Genomic DNA, 7,072 nt, shown 5'->3' with positions numbered 1-7,072 from the left:
AAATAACAACCTGGATGACTGTATCTAGGGAGGAGAAATTAAACAACACTGATGGACTGGTATCCAGGGACAGGAGAAATAAAAACCTGATGACTGGTATCTCAGGGACAGGAGAAATAACAACCTTATGGACTGGTATCCAGGACAGGAGAAATAACAACCTTTGATGACTGGTATCCAGGGACAGGAGAAATAATAACCTTGAATGACTGTATCTAGGAACAGGAGAAATAACAACTTAATGACTGGTATCTAGGGACAGGAGAAATAAACAACCTGATGACTGGTATCTAGGACAGAGAAATAAAACCTCGATGACTGGTATCTAGGGACAGGAGAAATAATAACCTGATGACTGCGTATCTGGGACAGGAGAAATAACAAACCTTGATGACTGGTTAATCTACGGGACAGGGAGAAATAACAACCATGATGACTGGTATCTAGGGACAGGAGAAATCAACCTTGATGACTGGTATCTAGGGACAGGCAGAAATGAACAACTTATACTGGTATCTAGGACATGCAGAAATAACAACTTTCAAAATGGACCCGATAGAGCTGTTTGCATGATTTTTGGATTCATCTGTTATAATAATGATAATACACACATAGATCACACATGAACAAGTGTGTATTAATATGCATGTGTGAATTGGCAAATGTATTTATTATCCCAACATATCCCAACTATAATATCCCAACATATCCCAGCATATCCCAAGCATATCCCAACATATCCCGCATATCCCAACATATCCCAACAATATCCCAACATATCCCAGGCATATCCCAACATACATATCCCAAACATATCCCAACATTATCCTCACACATATCCCACATATCCCGCAACATATCCCAGCATATCCCAACATAATCCCAGCGAATCCCCAACATATCCCAACATATCCCAGCCCATATCCCAACATATCCCAACATATCCCCATCCAGCAATATCCAACATATCAACAGTATCCCAACATATCCCAACATATCCCAACATATCCCAGCATATCCCAACATATCCCAACATATCCCAGCATATCCCAACATATCCCAACATATCCCAGCATATCCCAACATATATCCCAACATATCCCAACATATCCCAACATATCCCAGCATATCCCCTGAGACTGGTGCTTCTGTGTGTGTTTCCAGTGCGGGGGTTGGCCGGACCGGTGTCTTCACCACACTCAGCATCGTGCTGGAGAGGATGCGCTATGAAGGCGTGGTAGACATCTTTCAGACGGTCAAGATGCTGCGGACACAGAGGCCGGCCATGGTCCAGACAGAGGTGAGGGGTCACTCCGAACCCACGGGTTCTCATGGATATTGTAGTTTTTTTGTTGAACATGTAGTTTTGCCATGGGTGCTAAGAGTATGCATCAGCATTGTGTTAGCATTGATACTGGCTGTAAGTCTTATAGCTGCTGCTAAGTTTGGCTTGTAGTATTATATTGAATATTATAAATTGGGTGGTTCGAACCCTGATTGCTGATTTAGCTGACAGMCGTGGTATATCAGACTGTATACCACGGTTGTGACAAAACATTTCTTTATACTGCTCTAGTTACGTTGGTAACCAGTTTGTAATAGCAATAAGGCACCTCGGGGGTTTGTGTTATATGACCAATATGCCACGGCTAAGGGTTGTATCTAAGAACAGCCCTTAGCCGTGGTATATTTGCCATATACCACAACCCCTCATGCCWTATTGTTTAAGTGAAGTATCTCCTGTTTGCTGCTGAACAAAATGAATGTTGAATGTTGTTTATTTTGTCTATGCAGGATGAATATCAGTTTTGCTACCAGGCGGGTCTGGAGTACCTAGGAAGCTTTGATCACTATGCAACGTAAAAATCCATCTCGTCCCCCGAATCCTATGTCCCCCTCAACAGTCTCCTGAGCCATAGAAATGACGACAACAACAACAGCAGCCAGAAAACAAAATTCAACCAACAGAATAGCAAACGAATTGTAGCTTTTTTTTCTTTTTCTTTTTTAAAGCCAACAAGAGTGCAATTCCAATTGGACCCAATGGACTTTGATGCCGGTGAGGAAACCGTAAATGACTCCATCAGCAGAACTAATTGACGCCCTCACTCTGAAGAAAGGAACCAAAAGTGGTGGCTCAAGCTGTGGGGTGGGAATAATTAAAGTGTTGGACTGCTAACCTTACCTCAAGTGTTCAGATGTGGAGGTGGACATTGTAAACATTTTGTGGACATCTATTAAAAAAACAACTACGTTACAAACAATACAAAGACAACAGTGAATGAAGGAAAAACCAACTAGGCGACGTGACTGAGGTWAAAAAAAAAGGGGATTGGTAAAAACTGAGAAAATGGTGGAGTGGATGTAGCTTAGATGGGGGAAGCGTTCRCATGTTTTACCATGTAAGGACAGAGGTTCAGAGTTCCTAGTTGTTTATAAACACTTCTGATGGAAAACTGTGGTTGCCTGTGTACACAGATGATTGTCCCCAAAATGTCAGACACCTCTGATGAGACAAACACACTGAGTTAACGGTAAGGTACTGGCAAGAGAAGTCAACCTCCATTCGGGAACCCCCTACCACACTCATCCTTCTCTCTAAGCAAGATAACCTCTACTGCCCATAGTTCTGTTACAACCTTAGAAGCTCAACTCCCAACTCCTCACATGTCCATCATCTCGTACAAAGGGTAGCCCTATATCCCTTCAACTCTTTGGGCTAAGAGGAGCTTCTGCAGTACCGAATATTCTGGGGGAAAGTGATGACGGTGTCATAAAGTGACTGCCAGCGGTGGATATCGTCAAATGCCAATTCAATCAACTTACCGTTTTCAGTTTCTCCATCACTTGATGTGTGGAGCTTCTTGAGGACAAACCTCAACATGTTTATACAGTAACCACTGATATAGCTCTCATAGCCTCAGTCACCATGGAAACTGGGTAAAAAGAGACAGCTCTTGCAAGACCAGATAAATGACAATGAAGTCCCTTKACTTTTTACTGTCACTCTTCGTTCAGGACTAGTTTTTACTGGTGCAGTGCCCAACATATTGAACGAGTGGAATCACCACAGGAGAACTTGGCATGGTGAATGGCGGCAACTGAGCTCTCTTTGCAAACTTGTACAGTGACCAACAAYCCATTGTAATCATTTGTTAATTTTTGTCTTACAATTACTTGTATTTCTGGGAGTTTTCTGTCAATACCAAACATGCTGCTTATTCTCCCGTATGCTGTAAGTGTGACTCTGGTATGGGATGACAATGGAGGTGCCTGGTCTGGCGGTGTCAGTTTGCACCCATGCGGCTGAGACTGAAAGAGCATCCACATGTTATGGTCCCCCCCCCATCAACTCCTCTCGGCCTCCTCTGGACTCACTGTCTCACACGACTTGCTTGACTTAAAGAAAGAGACTAGTGCTCTACTAACAGTGGAAGGACAGTGGTTCAAAGTTGTGAGGAACTGAGTTGATAACCCAGAGAAAGGTTCCTGTCTTTTCTCTTCCACCTATTGGCCAAAGGCCACTGTGGATGACTGGCCAAAGGCCACTGTGGATGACTGGCCAAAGGCCACTGTGGATGACTGGCCAAAGGCCACTGTGGATGACTGGCCAAAGGCCACTGTGGATGACTGGGGAAGATCTGGCCATTTTGGATTTGAATGTTGTGATGTGAAAGTTATGTCCACGCTACAAATGACTTGCACATCACTAAACTTGAAATCTAAACAATAGCAGGGCCGATTCTACGCACTATGTACACGTGTCTGACAAAAACAAGCCCTCAAAGCCCACAATTTAATTTTTTTCTCAGAGGTCTGTGCTTTGGTATACCCAGGAGTATGCTTTCACATTGGATTCTGTGAAGGTTTTAGGATTGGTAWATTCACTAACAGAATGATGAAAGGAATTGTTTGTAGTCTTTCTTATTTCCAAAAAAAGCCTTATTGTTATTGTAACATTATGGAAACATGAATGTTTTGTTATGATGACTATTGTTATTTTACTTTACATAGCTTACTTTTCATTTTAGTTTTTTGTTTAGTTTTTTTAACAGAGATATTGTATCACATTCTTTCAAATTAGCAGGAAAAAAACGTATGCTTATTTGTTCATATTATGTTAAAAGACATTATATTTTTTCACTATAGAAATGTTATGTATAACGTGTGTTTGTGTGGATGTGAGCCTAGATATATATATATATATATATATATATATATATATATATATATATATATATATATATATATATATATATATATATATATATATATATATATATATATATATATATATATATATATATATATATATATATATATCGCACATTCATATATATTTAAATGAAGAATATAAAGATGTATCCAAACTTATTTTTTTCTGTTTCTTATTTTTATGTATTTTTTACCACCCATAAACTTTCAATTGCTCATGTAAAATTCTGATGGATTTTTTTTGTTTTGTAATCATGAACTTAACCTTGGGACATATTGTGTGTTTCTCTGGAAACAATTAGGGGAGGTGTCTGGCCCGGGCGCCGCTCCTGCAACCCTTTTTAAATCCTACCACTTGGTAGACCTGTGCCGATAAGGAGATGGTGTCTTTTTAATTGTTGTTGTAATTACTATTATCATTAGCTAACAATAGTCATGTATTTGTTTGAGTATTATTTTCATATGKAGTAGATTAAATAGTCTACAAAGCATTCAATTGGAGGAAAGATATTACCCATTTTGCTGAATTTGCCACACTAAAGGTTCTGTACTTTTTGACCATGAACAGACCATCTCCCTCTTTCTCAGAAGTCCATTATTTCCTCCTCCTTTCTTTTTCTTTTCAGACACAACACGATCATCCATTTGTTAGATATCAACTACGATCCAGAATATAACACCTGTAAATAAACAAACATATAGATTATATGTATTTGTTTAATTTAACACTCAACGCTCTCTTACTTCAGATCAAATACTGAACTGCAAAGATGAGGTTCTGCTCATTGCAAAGTTCACAGTGTAAAGTGTACTTTCTCCCTTTGTWACATTTGTAGTCCACTCTGCTCTCTGTTCTTAAGTCCGCTCTTTCTTTGTCATATCTGCCATGTTAGCAATATCCCCTGCTAGCCACCCACAGCTAACTCTGTTATGAGAGGTCAATGAGAGGTCAATGCCAACCCATAACTTTTGCCTCAGCACAGGCTTCTTGCAACCAAAATGGCGCCTGCTCTCTGGCCCCAAAGTGAACCGGGCTGGGAAACGGCAACCAAAGGACTATTCCTTTCCAAAACAAAAGCTCTATCTTCCCATCCCACAAAAGGAGAAGCGCTAGTTCCCAACTGCCTAAAAGTGGCCAAGAATGGATAGTCCATTGGCAGTCATAGAGAAACAAGAGATAGTTTTGCTACTTAGCAACTGGCCATAGTGCAATGACACAGTCATTAAGGGCAAAGTACTACAGTACACTACCACTGACCCTGAATCATGACATGATGTAAGAGGGTTCATTATACTGTAAGAACCTAGTACCATACTGTGTTCATTCTTATAATTTTTTTTTATGTTTTGTTACGGGATGCAGAATGAGTCAGGACTGAATGAGAAGGAGCCGTGTGATGCAAAGACTAGGACGAAGGTAGAAGAAACAACAAAGACATTTCCAGCATATCCTTTTCAAGTGGGAATCGCAGACCTTTTCATATGAACAAATCTTGAAATTAGGACTTTTTTGTGACTGAACCAGACTGGTCAAGGGCCCATGACAAAAAAATAAGACTGGACATCTTTGGAAGTTTGTGCGATGTGTTACTCTTTGACTTCATGTTAAGATGCCAGACTTTTGACAACAATAGCAGCCAAATCTACTGATTAACAAAAGAGAAAAATGACTATAACATAATAGAACCTATACGTACAACAGCCAACAAAAAGATAAAGAACCTAAGATCAATCAAAATAGTTTTTCTTTGTATGAGGGCCAAGTGCTATCGCTTTCAAACTGTTACTTCTAACTGAAACAATGATTGGTTAAAAACCACTGTGTATGTACATATGTTGACTTTGTATTAAAAAAATGTTGTCTGAATGTGTGATCTTATGTCGTTTTATTAATCTTTGCCCAACTATTGCCCAGGTTTAAGTACAGTTAATTAGACCATCTGTGTATGGTAATAGTACACACATTATAACAACAAATAATAAATAAATACTAATACTTATAGTATTTGAAAGGAAGGACTACATCTACAGGTCACAGAGTACAGGCTAGGTGCATAGTACATAAACTGGTCTTTCTTCCAGAAGACACGCTACTGTACCAATAGTCACTGTTCCTTTATGCCGTGTTGCGTTCGTAATCATTGGTAAATCATATGTGTTATTGATTAAGACACTGTTTGTTTCTTCCACCACTTTTTGCAAGACATGGCTGTGTCCCMCTAATGGGAGCTTATTATGACGAGACAAAATCAGATAAATGAAGTTGTATTTGCATCTTTTTTGCGAACACATGTATCGCACTAATCTGTACATCAACTTATAGCCCAGTAAAACATAAATTATCTCAAGTAGCAGACATAACAGGTTGTTTAAAAACATCTGTAGACCTACCTACTCCATTTCACTGAGAACCACTGTGGGCTTGCACCATGCTTCCACAACATCTGACAAAYCATGTAAGGTATAATCAACTTGKGGCTCTATGCGTTCTCTGGAAAATAATGAACGATGTGAAACTCACCTTTCACRGAGTTGCATTATTTTCCAGAGAACGCATAGAGCCCCAAGTTGATTATCCCTTTTATACCATGGCTATAATTGAACAAATGTACCTCTACAAATGTGTTCATTTGCAGTTATAAATGTGTTCAACATCCACTGAAGTAGCTAGCAAGTTTACTAGATAGCGACAATAGTTGCCTTGGTAACCAAACAAAAATATGTGCTAGTTTAACTAACCAAACCATCAGTCCTAGCTTGCTATTATGAAAATGTAATTCAACAATGCCAATAATGTTTTCAATTCGACTTTTGCTTTCAAAAGCAGCTCGAACAGAACATTTAAGAACTATAGCCA

The 7,072-nt window shown here is 39.3% G+C and overlaps 2 long non-coding RNA genes across 2 annotated transcripts; one reads left to right on the top strand and one right to left on the bottom strand.

Annotated features, from left to right (window-relative positions):
- Positions 1–114: 114 nt before the first annotated feature.
- Positions 115–490, bottom strand: LOC139024270 (uncharacterized). Its single transcript, XR_011475548.1, has 3 exons — positions 429–490; positions 311–348; positions 115–200 (listed from the first exon to the last, which is right to left on the bottom strand). It is a non-coding gene; the product is annotated as an uncharacterized lncRNA (long non-coding RNA).
- A 491-nt stretch (positions 491–981) lies between these two features.
- Positions 982–6,082, top strand: LOC112070280 (uncharacterized). The gene is made up of 2 exons (XR_002893873.2): positions 982–1,300; positions 1,795–6,082. It is a non-coding gene; the product is annotated as an uncharacterized lncRNA (long non-coding RNA).
- Positions 6,083–7,072: the final 990 nt, after the last annotated feature.

The sequence above is a fragment of the Salvelinus sp. IW2-2015 genome, unplaced genomic scaffold (genome assembly GCF_002910315.2).
Source record: "Salvelinus sp. IW2-2015 unplaced genomic scaffold, ASM291031v2 Un_scaffold1273, whole genome shotgun sequence".
Classification (NCBI taxonomy): domain Eukaryota; kingdom Metazoa; phylum Chordata; class Actinopteri; order Salmoniformes; family Salmonidae; genus Salvelinus; species Salvelinus sp. IW2-2015.
Note: the sequence above shows the minus strand (reverse complement) of the source record. Positions and strands in the feature narration are given on the sequence as shown.